Raw genomic sequence first — 15,322 nt, 5'->3', positions numbered from 1 at the left:
ATAGACATTCCAACCGTGAGCAACTCCTTTTTTTCTTTTTTAGTATAATTAGGAATACATTTTCCAGTGTGTTCTTCTTTTTTCAAAACAGAAGGATATGATTCAAGGGAGACGTTAGTACTGTTTCCAGCAGGACGAATGACCACTTAGATGCTCCCTTAGAAATCAATATAATTGATTGGTTTAACAAGAGTCAAACGAATTATTGAAAGTTTTGAATCTTTGAAATCAATGTTGATCCTAGCAAAATTTGAACTCGTAACCAAATGGTCTGAAACTAAATGTAAATCATTTAGATGATCTACTTGTTGTCTCAGCCATGTCTATACCATTCTTTAGACTTAAACAGAACCTCAGATTGAACCGACTATGGAGCTTTTTGTGTTTTTTTTTTGTTTCTTTTTTTAAATTTATTTACTTACTCTCGCATTCACACATGCACAGAAACACATTTACACATACATGCACACAAACACATACGCACTTACATTCATTCATTCGCATTTTCACACATACACAGAAACACACGTACACAAGATGTTGACAAAAATTGTTTCATCTAGACCAGTGATTCCCCACTGGTGGGGTCTGGGATAATTGTGGTGGGGTGGGGTGCTGTAATCACCAAGCACAAGGTTCTCATTAATGTGATTCGTTTTTTTTTCCTTAGTCAATAATGAACGTGTTTTTGTACCCAGTACATAATAAAAGAGTTACCAGTAGATTCTTTTGTATTAAATAATTGTGATAAAATATTAAAAATAAAGTTGTTTTTTTTTCAACCACCTGAGAGGCATACATTTTTCTGGAAAGTTATTGTGGGGCCTGAGAGAACATAGGCTGGGAAATACTGGTCTAAACTAATACTAGTCCCAAAATTAGTGAAATCCTTTTCTATTAATGAAAAAAAAAAAAAAACTAATTTACCTCTATATAATTCTTTTTCTCTCACCACAATGACGTTGGACAAATTTTTAAAGTTTTAAAGCCATCTCAGTTTTAAAAAACTTGGCAATTTGCCTGTCCTATCCACATTTTTAAAAATCCTTGTAGCTCCTCACTTTACTTTGAGAAACAGGTCTAAAGAATCCAGTATTCTTATATAGAAGCAAACTTACAAACCCATCTCCAACAAAAGACACTGCCTGAAACATTAGACTTCCCCTTGTCTTTACATCAAACTAGTTTATTCCAATTTCAAGCTGTTTCTGTATTTCTCATTAATTACTGCCTCTGATCATCACTAATTTCTGGCAAATCTTATTGTTTATTTTAACACTGTTTAAGGTTACTTCCCTTCCTCCCAACATCATCCCCTTTTCAAAGTAACATGTGATGCAAATGGATGAGGCCAACTGCATAAAGAATTGCTGACCTGTAATTGTGGAGGGGAACCTGTGGAAAAGATAGACCTAAGATGTGGGATGAAGTGGTGAGCAATGATCTTTAGTTGTTAAGCCCCACATCTGGCGATTTGCTGTGCTTTGAGAAGACACGTCAAGCTGAGTAAAATCGTGGTCATTCACACAGGCATGTCCTTTGTGAACATGCCTCCCCCAACACAGTTTGTCTTCTGTCAAAACTCTCCCACAACTTTTCTTCTCAACACCCCCCCTTCTTCCCACCCATGATTACCACCTGTTGCAGATCCCTCCACTCTCCCTCACATGCTTACCTGCATATTCTCTACACCCTCACATATCTACCTTAGCCCCTTCAACTTCTCTCACCGTCACTTCTTCCCATCTCTCAACATCTCCCCTCACACTCTTATAAAACACCCCCTCTATCCCCTCAGTACCACTAATATTCCCCCCCCCCACTGTACCTTGTGTGTATGTCCTGATGCATCCCCAACATCATCTCTTTCTCTTTCACTCTGACTGTCTCTCTATCTTTGTCTCTAAATCTATTGCTCCTTTCTTTTCCGACTGGAAGAGCCAAGTATCTCCTCTATAGTAAGACACTTATCTCTATCCTCTATCATATTCTAATCTCTCAACTGGCACAAAGCCACCTCCCTCAGTACCACTCCCTCTCTCAGCTGAGAGGTCTTTGTTTTGCAAGTTACTTGATAACCCTGCAGGTGCTGGTGCCACATAAAAAGCCCTCAGTACCCTTTGTAAAGTGGTTGGCATTGAGAAGGGCATCCAACTGTAGAAACCATGTCAAAACAGACAATGGAACCTTGTGCTGTTATCTGGCTTGCCAACTCCTGTCAAACTGTCCAACCCATGCCAGCATGGAAGGTGGACATTAAATGATGATGACGATATGGTTTCAAGACACTTATGCTACTTTGTTACTGTTGTCTTCCTATAAACATATCCAGAGACTCTCGAACTGTGGCTTCTTGGGCAATGTGCTATTCACATAAATATTGTTTGTTTGTTTATTTAACATTTGTTTTTCTATGTTAGCAATGATTATATGGAGAGGTGCTTGAAACAAAAGTTTTATGATCAGATGCTCTTCCGGTTACTTTTTCAAGTGAGCCAGTTTTAATTCCAGAGGATTTTGACGCAGACAATTTGCCAGAAAATGCCAACAAATGTCACAGGTGCAGTCCAGCTGCATATGATGACCTCACAGTCTACAGTATGGCTCACTGCAGTTTGTAAACACACAACTATTTAGAGCTTCTTTCAGTTTCCATCTACGAAATTCCTTCACAAAGCATAGGTTGGCCCAGAGTTATAGTAGGGGCTACAGTGTGACTGAACGCAAAGCCCTGTGATTGAGAAGTAAATCTCTTAACTACACAGCCAAACTTGCATCTATCTTACTGAATTAAAGTTATTTTAAGTGGGGAGAGCCAAGGAGAGAGCTGGTGACTGTCTACTGGGCCTCTTAAAGCTCTTTTAAATATTGAGAGAACAAACACTTCCCCGACTGGGCCTGAAAATAGTCTTGTTCTGCTTTACCAAATTTGTCTCAGAGCCTCTGCATACATAGATATCTGGACCATTAATCCGATATTATTGCTGGAGTACGTGTTACAAAAGTTCTTACATAAACCAACACTGAAGAGGAGGTGGTGATGGGAGATCTCTATGTGATCGCTTGCTCAGCAAGAAATAATAGCCAAATTTCTCTCAAATCATACTTTACCACCTTAATAGAGACATAAGGCAATGTAACCTTGGACATAGAAACAGACAAGGTGGTCATGCATGGAAAGCCTTGTAGACATTGGTTTGTCCAATGGGTTAAGCAACTTCAGCAGTAAGAGGTTATCTTGGTATTTGTTGGATTTGGTGTTGTTGTTCAGCCCTAGGTCACCTTAAACCAAACAGAACTTTGATCCAAAAAGATGGCTGGAATAGCTGTGATTATTTACCTTGTTTATTTTCTAGACATGATGTAGCTAGGATCACATTTGTGTGTTGTTTTTGAAATAGTAGGGTGTGATTTGTGGGAGATTTGACTTGTATTTCTACTAGATCAGGCAACTATATAGAGACTCTATTCATTGGATCGTGTGTCCTTCCTTTTTTTTAAGTATGTAAGGTGTCTTTTAAGGGTGATTTAGGAGTTATTTCTGGTAGGTCAAGCAGTCAAACCTAGTGAATGTCTCTGATTTTGTAGTAAAGATTGTTTGCCAACATAACATGGCAGTCTTGGTTTAGGACTAATGCTGCTGTAATTTAGCCCCAGGAGACATTGTCTCCAGCTGGCTATACAACACAATCTGTGACCTTATATTTTTGATTTTGTCAGAGGAGCTGTTGTGTAGGAGCATGCTCTTATGTTTACGATTGTCATGGCTCAGGTTTTGGAATTCCTTCCCTGATGTAAGCAATAGCATGAACATCACACCATCACACTTATACAATAAAAATAAAGAACTTATTTCATATCAAAGCAAAAAATAAAATAAAATCTTTAAAAACCTCCTGTAAAGCATTTGTCTACCCAGTCATTACAGCTAATAAATATTTAGTTATGACAGATCTTACAGCTAATATTTACAAAACTGTTGTGTACTGCTGTTACTGCTAGTGAGCACTCTCTCTCTGATCAGCTCCATTTCAATAAATCTTCATACTTACCCAGTCGGTGATATATAACTGTGTCTGTCCCTATTTTTATTGTGGTGCCTTCTATCTGATAAGACTTAAACATGTTTAAAGACCTTAAAATATATGCTGACAAAGAAAGCTGACAATTCAATATGTCTAGAGACAATGTGAAGTTTCCTTATGCTGTTTTGTTGTTTAGCTTCAATTCTGTCTTCTTCAATATCATTTGAGTTAATGAAAATAGGATAGATGTTGTGTACTCAACACTGAATCGACTTCCACTATGGGTCCTTCTCTATAATCTGAGGTCTGCAGGTTCATTATATTTAACATTGTAATTCACTGAATTTAACACTGTATTTTGCTAAAGAGGTGTGACCCACATACACATCAGTGTGGAGGTACATGGGTGTTGGGATTCTTGATTGAAAGGTAGTGGTTTTGATTCCCGAACTGGGTGATGTGTTGTTCTTGAGCAAAACACTTCATTTCATGTTGCTTCAGTTCGTTCAGTATGTAAAAATGAGTAATCGCATGACAGACCAATGTCCCCATCCAGGGAGGAATATATACACCAGAGAAACTGGCTATATGCTTCTTACGGAGAAATATGGATTAACCATTTCACTAAATCAGTTTCTCTTGAAGCTCCACTTGGATGTATTTTTCGTTTTATTTTTAATAACAAGTATTTTTTAAAACATCTTTATCGAGACAGACATACCCAATGAAGAATTGTATAAAGTCTTGTTATTTTCAATCCTAACAAACTGAAATTAATTGAAATTGTATTTTATCTCTTTCAAGTTGGAAATTATAAAATTCTTTAACTGTTATAACCAAACTGAAAATTTTGTAATATTTCTGTGAAGGTGTGTAAGTGGGTGTAGAGTATATAAGAGTGGACTTCAGCTAGTACATTGCTCCAGGGTCCAAAGAACTAAGGAGGGGACCATGAACACCTAGCAAGCTACCTTGATGAAAAAATTTTAAATAGCTTGAATTTTGATTGAACATACTATCTTCAAGGTAATATGTTTGTACATACACACATATACATATATAGTGAAGCATGGTACTGGCTGCCAGGTTCTTGCTTAGGTCTGGACAGTGCCAATTCATGCATATTTATATGATTATCAGTAGTCATTCATAGATTCAAGCAGGGTTAAATGCTTGATCAGTTTGCTCTACAATCAAGATGTCCTACATTTGATCCCAATACACAATACCTTGGCTGAATTTATTTTACTTTAACATGGCACTGGCTCAAGCTTTTAAGGGAAATAATGCCAACAGAGCCGTACATTTAATTCAAAGATCCAGTCTTGTCTCACACTTTGGTATGCTGATTCTGCCTGAGTATTACAGAATTTTCTGGTATACAAGTTGAATTTTTCAGACCAAAATTTACAGCCCCAAAAAGTTAGGTTGATTTATACACCAAAATGACTTTGAAGGACTAACAATTCCATATGGAAAAACATCAGAATTTGGAAAGATAGTGACAATGTTTGAATGTTTACATTGAATGCTACATTGACTTGTGTACCGGAAAATATGATGTACCTGTGGAATACTCAGTTAGTTGTAGAGGCGCAATGGCCCAGTGGTTAGGGCAGCGGACTCGTGGTCATAGGATTGCGGTTTCGATTCCCAGACGGGGCGTTGTGAGTGTTTATTGAGCGAAAACACCTAAACGCTCCATGAGGCTCCAGCAGGGGATGGTGGTGAACCCTACTGTACTCTTTCACCACAACTTTCTCTCACTCTTACTTCCTGTTTCTGTTGTGCCTGTAATTCAAAGGGTCAGCCTTGTCACACTGTGTCACGCTGAATATCCCTGAGAACTACGTTAAGGGTACACGTGTCTGTGGAGTGCTCAGCCACTTGCACGTTAATTTCACGAGCAGGCTGTTCCGTTGATCGGATCAACTGGAACCCTCGACGTCATAAGCGACGGAGTGCCAACAACTCAGTTAGTTACATATAGAATAATGAGTAGACACTTCAGTTGATCAACTGACAGGGACGCACCTTGTTGATATTGGTACAAGATCCCATAGTCCCCTGGTCATTCAGGGTTTTAACTTGCTTCATACAATGTAGGGAATTAGTCATGTATCTTTACTAAGTAAACTGACCCAGTTTTGTAATGTTAATTAAGCGTTAATTTCCATATCGTTGATAACGATGTATCAATAAATTTTTGTGTCGGCAAATATTGTAGGTATTGTTGTTCTTGTTGTAAGCATGAATAATGAATGTACCAATTGATTATCTTGATTTGGACCGGTCAGTCAACGAGTCGTGGTACTGCTGTCATCATGCCAGACTAACTTGGATGAGTAACTATTACAGAATCAGTCAGATCTATAAATAATCGGATAGCTTGCGATAGTTTAACCATGGGATAACTCTGCTTGGGTTGACCTCTGATCAAAAGCATTCTAGCTGTGATCATAATGTCAAACCATTTTTTCTAAGTATACTGTAACTAGGATTACATTATCTAATATGTTTTTTGTTTTTATAACAGATTAAGGTGTAATTTAAAAGAAATTCAGCTGCTATTTCTTAATTTATGATCTGATCACTTTTACTTTCTGGTGTTTTTAAACATTGAAGCATGTCTGACAATTCCAGAGCATGTTGAACTTATTTTGTGCATGACTTTTGGCCCACTCTGTGTATATATATATATATATATATATATATATAAAGAAAGAAAGAAAGAATAAGATAAAGAGACCAATGGCAAAGGTAGAATTATATTTTATATAATTCTACCTTTGCCATTGGTCTCTTTATCTTATTCTTTCTTTATATATATACACACGCTAATACACGACCCATGTTATATTCCCCACTCATGTTGCAACCACATCTAGGGCAAAACTAGTCGGTATACAGCACTTACTCGGTATTACCTGTATCTTTAGGGTTTGATTGACTCCAATACCCTTCATAACGTTTATATATATATATGTGCATGTGTGTGACAGGCTTCTTTCAGTTTCTATCTACCAAATTAACTCACAACGCTACAGTAGAAGACACTTGTCTAAGGTGCCACACAAGCCTGAGATTATGTGCTTGGAAAACGACATGCACACATCTATTATGATTTAATTGTTCACCTCCGTAGCATTACTAAATCTCCATCCCATGTTAGGAAGCCACATACACTTAATGGGTGTGACACGAGTGTTTATTGCATTGTATGTAGCCTCTTGAATAAATTGAAACGCTGTGAGAAGCAGAAAGTCTAATGTTACATTTACCAAGAGTTCACTTAACTCTTGAACAATAAGTATCGGCTGAAGAAGTTGAATCTTACCACTTCATACCACCAACCAAACAATTTGTTTTGATTTATTTCACATTCCACACAACTCTCCTTATGCTTTATTGTTGGTGATGCACTTTACATTTTGGATATCAACTATGCCAGCATAGAAGATAGACATTAAATGATGATGATAATATATATAATGTGTGTGTGTGTGTGTGTGTGTGTGTATACACATCTATAAGTATGCATATATGTATATATGTTCTTGTGTAATATGTATGAATATGTGTATATATAAATGTATATGTATGTATGTGTATATATAAATGTATATGTGTCTATGTATGTATATGTGCATATATAGATATATATCGTCATCATCATCATCATCATCGTTTGACGTCTGCTTTCCATGCTAGCATGGGTTGGACGATTTGACTGAGGACTGGTGGACCAGGTGGCTACACCAGACTCCAATCTGATTTGGCAGAGTTTCTACAGCTGGATGCCCTTCCTAACGCCAACCACTCCAAGAGTGTAGTGGGTGCTTTTATGTACCACCGGCATGAAGGCCAGTCAGGCGGTACTGGCAACGGCCACGCTCGAAATGGTGTATTTTACGTGCCACTTGCACAGGAGCCAGTCCAGCGGCACTGGCCACGATCTCGCTCAAATGTCTTTTCACATGCCACTGGCACATGTGCCAGGAAGGAGACGTTGGTAACAATCACGCTCAAATGGTGCTATTTACATGCCATATGTGTATGAATGTATATGTATATATATGTATGTCTTTGTATCTATATGTATGCATGCATATATGTCTATTTATGCACACATCCTCTGCAGCCTTTTACCAGGCTTTCAACTTCCTTGTCCATGCTTGACCAGTATACGAAACTTTGCATCAGTGCTTTCATTCTAGAGATGCCTGGGTGTCCCACATGGAACTCTTTTAGCATTCTCTTCTGTAATGTCTGTGATGTGACCATCCTCTGAGCCTACATTGGTACACCATCACATATAGAGTACACGTTCACATCTTGGCAGTTCTTTGCATCAGACCTTTCTTTATTTCCTTTTGTCAACCACAGTTTTCTTTTTGTCTCATTAATAAATTTGTCATTTCTCGCATTTCTCTTTATTTCTTCCAAAGTTACTGGTATTTAATGCACAATGTTCCACATCACTTTTTTTGTTTCTGCTTCCACTCTCAGTGCTGCTATTACAGTGTCCTCTAGTGGTTCGTTATTTCTCGGAATTAGCCTAGACAGATCATCGGAATGCCCCCAACTTTTTTGAAGGTAGACATTCCATTCTATAATCATAGTTTAATAGAATGGTACCCCACCACTGCAGTCTGTTTGCCATATGTGTCAGGATTCCTTTCTTGGATCCATATATTATTAGAGGTCTACGGTCCGTTTGTAACCAGAAACATCTGCTGTGAATGAACCTATAGAATTTTTTCATGCCAAATATGATAACCAATGCCTTTTTTTCGATTTGGCTACAGCTCTTTTCCACCAGCAATAATGTCCTTGATGTGTGAGCTATTGCCTTTCTCCTGCCATCATTATCCTTGTGTAGGAACATGGCCCCTATCCCATACTTGCTAGCATCTGTAGCCAGTATTATCTCTAACTTTGGGTTGAAATGCATAAGATTCAATTCTGAAGTTAACAGCTTTTAACTCGTTAAATGCTTTCTGGCATTTCCTGTCAAAATCCATTTGGCATTAAAAAAAAATAATTCATTAAGTGGTGCCCTTACCATATGTATATTTGGTATATGCATTTGGTATTAATCTACCAAGCTTAGGAATGCTTGTAGCATTGCCATGTTTATTGGGGGTGGCCTATTTCGTATTGCTGTCAACCTTGATGAGCCTTATCTGTGTCCATTTTCATCGATTACTTGACCTAGGTATTTTATTTTTCCCTAAAAAATCTGCAATATTTTTCTGTCAATTTTAGTCCGTATTCACTTATTCTCTCGAGTACTTTTTTTATGTGTTCGAAATATTGCACCAGAGACTCGCTCTTTATCAGAATATCATCTAGATATGCGAAGTTACAATCACTTAATATCGCAGCCATTATATGTTGGTATATGGTGGGTGCCACTTTTACTCCAAATGGCAGTCGTTTGAACTTGTACAATCCATGGTGCTTGTTGATTGTTAGTAGATGTGTGCAATCTTCCTCAAACTGAATTAGAAGGTATGCCTCCATTTAGTTTAGCAAATATTCCTGGGCTTAGAAGTGGGTAATTGTGTGTGAGTAAACCGTCATTTAACCTAGTTGAGAAGTCTGTGCACACTCTTAGCTTTTTTTTTTTTATGTATGTACACCTCCGGTGCTGCTCAGTCTGCATGGTCAATCTTTTCAATTATATTCAGGCTTTCCAAGCTTTCTAGATCTTTATTTACCTGGTCTACAGTGACAAACTGCACGTTCCATTTGGGCCAGACAATAGGTGTTGAATTTTTTTGATAGCATTCTTGCTTTTGTTTTTGTGCAATAGCCTCAACCTTCTGAAAAATCTTTTGGGAAAGTTTCTTACATTTTTTGTTTCAGTTCATCAACCTTGTTCGATTGTTTGACTGCTCTGTTTACGTTATTGCACAAAGCGTTTATGAGTGTATGCCATAAATTAAATTTCTCCATACATTTGGTGCCAAATAAATTCAGGAAATTTTTCAAAACATAAACATTCACTTTTTTGGTTTGACCTTTGAACATTATATTACAAACGTGTTCACCCGTGAAATATAATTTTCTTCTCGTAACACCATACACTATTTTGTTTGAACTACATAATTTTGGTTTACTCATTTGTTCCCATGTTTTCTCATTTATGATTGTGATATCACTTCCCATGTCTCATTGCATTCCGACACTAGTGGCTTCAATTCTCACATTCATAAATTTCCTGTTTGTTGTAGTCACAACTTTTCCTACTGACAAACTATTTATTTCGTCTTGTTTGTTCCATTTTCCTATCATTCTAGTTTTGCAGTGCAATTTTATATGTCCTGTAAACCCACAATAAAAACACTTTGCTTTTTTATACAGACAATCTTTCAGGTGCATCCCTCCACATGCCATACATAGGTCTACATCCCAATATTTTTTCTGTTTTTCCTGCAACACTTTGTCTTCCGACTTTTTTGCATTGGTCTTATGTGGAAACACTCTTTCTGTTGAATACCTTCCATGTCATACCTTAATTTTAATATCCTGTCACACTCTTCAGACAGTTTCTGCAATGATAAATCCTGGTTCTTTTCCAGTTTTGATAGAATTCAGATTTCTGCAACCCTTTTATCTGTCAATCCTTGTGCAAAAATCAAACACCTAAAAGAATCTGGAGTAAGCATATCTAGCCTAAATCTCTCACATTCTTTGTTGACTCTGCCTGTGTAAGTAGTGAAGTCTTCATCTTCGCTCTTTTCTATTTTTTAAACATTTCCATCTAGTATTAAACAGTGAGCTTTTTTCCACTAAACATTTTGCACAAAATGTCAACTGTGTCAGTGAAATTTATGTTGGATGCTTTTTTTTTGCAATATGAAGTTACTATACTTCTCATGCTCTGCTGTTGCTAGTTTTCTTAACACTAGATAGGTTTTCATCTCGTCTGTCCTGACATTCTTTTTCAAAAATTTGCTGAAATCTTTGAAAGTAAGCCTCAAAGGTTACTCCTTCTTTGGGGTCATATTTGAATTCGCTCATAGAATTTGCTACATGGTCAGGTGAAAATGTATCCTCCAGTTTGGTTATCAACTTCATTAATTGTGACATTTGCTGCGGCAATCCTTGTTGTTGTTCTCATTGTTCCTTGAGTTGCTGTTGTTGTTTTCGCAACTCAACTATCCCAGCTAACAAGTCTTCCATATTTTATGATTTTCGTAAGTTTGCACAACAAGATTTTTGTTACTTTTTTGTCGGTATTTAATTCTCCACATGAATTAGTTTAAACTCTCTGTGTGAATGTTTTTTTTCACTCCGCATAAATTTGTTTTTCCTCATTGCCACTGTTGCATCTGTCTTCTGACTATGGTTGTCGCTCTGAAGATATTGTTATATTCCCAAGTCGTTGATAGAATGGTTCTATCTGCCGCTGTACAACCCCCCCCCCCCCCAGTAATACAGTGTTATTATCCTCAAAAGGTTGGATTGTTATAATGTCCACTCAGTATCACGATATAATTACTATATTAACACAGTCTACACGTACTCTTGACCAGCCTGACCTTTTTGACCTTTTTCTATTGATTGGCTACTGGTCTATTTAAAATGGCTGGCTACTACCACTTTTTGCTGGTAGGAGTGTACAATTTGACAACACAACACCCCTGTACCTGTTCTCTTTTAAGCCTGGTACTCATTCTATCAGTATCTTTTGCTGAACTGCTATGTTATGGGGACATAAACACACCAATACTGGTTGTCAAGCAGTAGTGGGGGACAGACACACAGACACATGCACACATATACGACACGCTTCTTTCAGTTTCTGTCTACCGAATCCACTCACAAGGCTTTGGTCAGTCTGAGGCCATAGTAGAAGACGCTTTCTCATGTGGTTGGGAAATTTGTAATAATAGATAGTTATATGTGTGTGTGTGTTTGTGTGTGTGAATATCAATTTAAGCTGAGCATAAGCATCTGAGCTTCACCATCTCCGCTAAAACCTAAAAGTTAAGGGTACTGTCCCACCTTCTTCACTGAGCCTTTTAATGAAAACAGTCTGATGAGCCAATGAAGAAACCTCTACATGGTTGCTAGAAACAGCAGCAAAATATCCATCCCTTAGACCATACACAGTCATCTTTTAAAATGAAACTCATTGCTGATAAAGCTCTAAATCAGGGGTTCTCAATCATTTTTTGTCTATGATTACTATTTTATTCTGGTGGACCCCCATAGCCGTCTGATGTTTAAGAACTAGTTTTATGGAAGCTTCTTCCAAATCTCCTGTTTTCTTTTCATGCATTAACTTGTGTAGGTCGAACTATGTGAAATGTAAGAGGAAGAAACATAGTTGTTTCTTGCAGTAAATACATCTAAAGCAAAATTTTTTCAGGGGTCTTTAAGATACTATTGTAGATCCCCAATTTACTATTTTGTTATGTGGACCCCACAAAATCTTACATGGACTCCGGTTAAGAATCACTGCTCCAAATGGATTGTGAATGAACAAATGGTGTGATCATGCCTGGAATTTCCTTGGTCAGTCCTGACCTGGTTGAATGTAACCTCAGTTGATTAAGCAATAACAAGATACCAAATGTTTACTTATTATTATTATTATTATTATTTTATGTTTGACTTTTGCTTTGTATTTGTACAAGTTGGATCCAAGTCTCACCCAGAGACCTCAAGAGACAACAAGTTAGAAGTTCATGTAGGTGTTGTGCCTAGGGTACCATATATTTGGATTTGTACATAGTGTTGTTCTAGAGAATGTTTAAGAAACCATAAGAAAATTATGTGTTTGTTTTAAAATTTGAGATCACATAGACAATATTTTACGTAGGATATGGGCAGTTCCCATGAGCACTATCTTTTGAACTTCAGCTATTTTGGGGTTTCCTGGTATCTGAGCTAGGTAGCAATCAGCCCCTTTGCTATCATTCCCAGGGCACCTATGACAATAGGTATTGTTTTAGTCTTCAGGTTCCACATCTTGCTAATTTCTATTTCAAGATCTTTATATTCGCTCAGTTTTTGGTAGGTCTTGACAGATACGTTTATATATTATTATTATTATTATTATTCAGGTCACTGCATGGAATCAAACTCGGAGTCTTGGGGTTAGTAGCCCGCACTCTTAACCACTACGCCATATGCCCGTGGGCATATGATAATAATTACAAATGTTTACTTGTTGATGTATTAGTAATGAGAAGTCTTTGTTACATTGATGTTGCACTCTTACATCGATCAATTGTTTTACATTCCATAGCAAGTGTGACAGCTTGTAGTTTCACACCGACCAGATTGATATATAACCAGTATAAGTAAATTTAAATAAAGACATAGAAGAGGAAAAAAAATAGGAAGGCAATGGCCGAAATGAGAAGAAAATTCACCAAATAACCCAATATATGTATGTTTATTGGATTTCTATAGAATAATTTTGTTTATGGATTTTGTGGGTGCAGTGGGTTGGATTAAGGAGGTGGTTGATTCAAAGAATGAAGTAACTCTTAGTATTCAATAATACAAATTGTAGAATTTATATTATCAACTGGCAGCTGTTGCTGTTCAGGCAGAAATACATTATAAATAAACATATATATATGGTGAGAGAACAAAAGGGAGTGAAAGAGAGAAGAGAACAAGTTTATTTATATGACTCGTACAAAGAAGAAAGTACTGCATACTAAGTTGGAACAAATTTATGGTGTGTTCCAAGTTGAGAAATTCAATATAAACTGTCTCATTGATTTATGGTGTGTGTGTGAAAGAGAGATGTCCTTTTAGAATTCACCTAAAATGAACTGAGAGCATAGTCAGGTGGCTTTCATATTTGCAATGAAGGACCTGCAAATTTACAGAACTGCCATGGCCTACAACAGTGACTTTTACCTGTTGGTACTATTCCTACATTGGTGGACTTGTTCATTGAGGAAAGTTAAGTGTGTTATTTCTTTACTACACACAAGGGGCTACACACAGAGGGGACAAACAAGGACAGACAAACGGATTAAATCGATTATATCGACCCCAGTGCGTAACTGGTACTTATTTAATCGACCCCGAAAGGATGAAAGGCAAAGTCGACCTCGGCGGAATTTGAACTCAGAACGTAGCGGGCAGACGAAATACCGCTAAGCATTTCGCCCGGTGTGCTAACGGTTCTGCCAGCTCGCCGTCATAAAGTTAAGTGTGTGGGTTATTTTTAACTGTCCACCATGTGATACCAGCTTAGAAACAGGCTGATTCAGTTACTATGAATCAAGTTGTGTGGGCCATAGAAGCAATGGTCAACTGGTGACAAGACTTTTGTTAGTAACTGTTATCATTATTGAATATCCTGTTCCCTACACTATCTGATTATTACCATATCCAATTTGGTATCTTAGCCAGTCTCTACCCTTCTGGATTTATTACTTTATGGGTGTCAGGATGATGATGTTTGTTCTAATTCTAGTATTGAAATTAGAACACCAGGGAATAAAATAGTAACAAGTTGGATAACAACCATGCTGTTGTACTTGATTTTCTCTTTCTCATGTGTGTGTGTGTGTGCGTCCATATATATACAGGGTGAGCCAAAAGTCACGCACAAAATAAAATTGAATATGCACTGGAATTGTCAGACATACTTCAATTTTTCTAAAATTGAATAAAATAAATAAAATAGTGATGAATATAAGTGTACTTGTATTTGATGAACAAAATGAATGATAATGTTTGTTGGCACAACGTCGTAAGCGATGTCGAGGGTTCCAGTTGATCCGATCAACGGAACAGCCTGCTCGTGAAATTATCGTGCAAGTGGCTAAGCACTCCACAGACATGTGTACCCTTAACGTAGTTATAGGGGATATTCAGTGTGACACAGTGTGACAAGGCTGGCCCTTTGAATTACAGGCACAACAGAAACAGGAAGTAAGAGTGAGAGAAAGTTGTGGTGAAAGAGCACAGCAGGGTTTGCCACCATCTCCTGCGGGAGCCTCGTGGAGCTTTAGGTGTTTTCGCTCAATAAACACTCACAACGCCTGGTCTGGGAATTGAAACTGCGATCCTACAACCGCGAGTCCGCTGCCCTAACCACAGGGCTTGGACAATATAATGGAAACACCTTAAAATTTCAAACAAATTTATTTTGATATGGGGTAGGACCACCTTTGGCAGTAATTACAGCTTGAATTCTACGGGGTATGGACTCGTACAAAGTTTGAATTGTTTCCAAAGGAAATTTTGTCCATTCTTTAGCTAAAACAGTCTCCCGTTCTTGTAGTGATGATGGTGGAGGATATCGACTGCTT

At 37.5% G+C, this 15,322-nt stretch overlaps 1 protein-coding gene across 4 annotated transcripts in view; it reads left to right on the top strand.

The window, feature by feature from the left end:
- Nucleotides 1–15,322, top strand: part of LOC106876969 (beta-secretase 1) — a 55,622-nt gene that overhangs the window by 2,882 nt on the left and 37,418 nt on the right. The window lies entirely within an intron of this gene.

Source organism: Octopus bimaculoides, chromosome 23 (assembly GCF_001194135.2).
Source record: "Octopus bimaculoides isolate UCB-OBI-ISO-001 chromosome 23, ASM119413v2, whole genome shotgun sequence".
NCBI lineage: Eukaryota > Metazoa > Mollusca > Cephalopoda > Octopoda > Octopodidae > Octopus > Octopus bimaculoides.
Note: the sequence above shows the minus strand (reverse complement) of the source record. Positions and strands in the feature narration are given on the sequence as shown.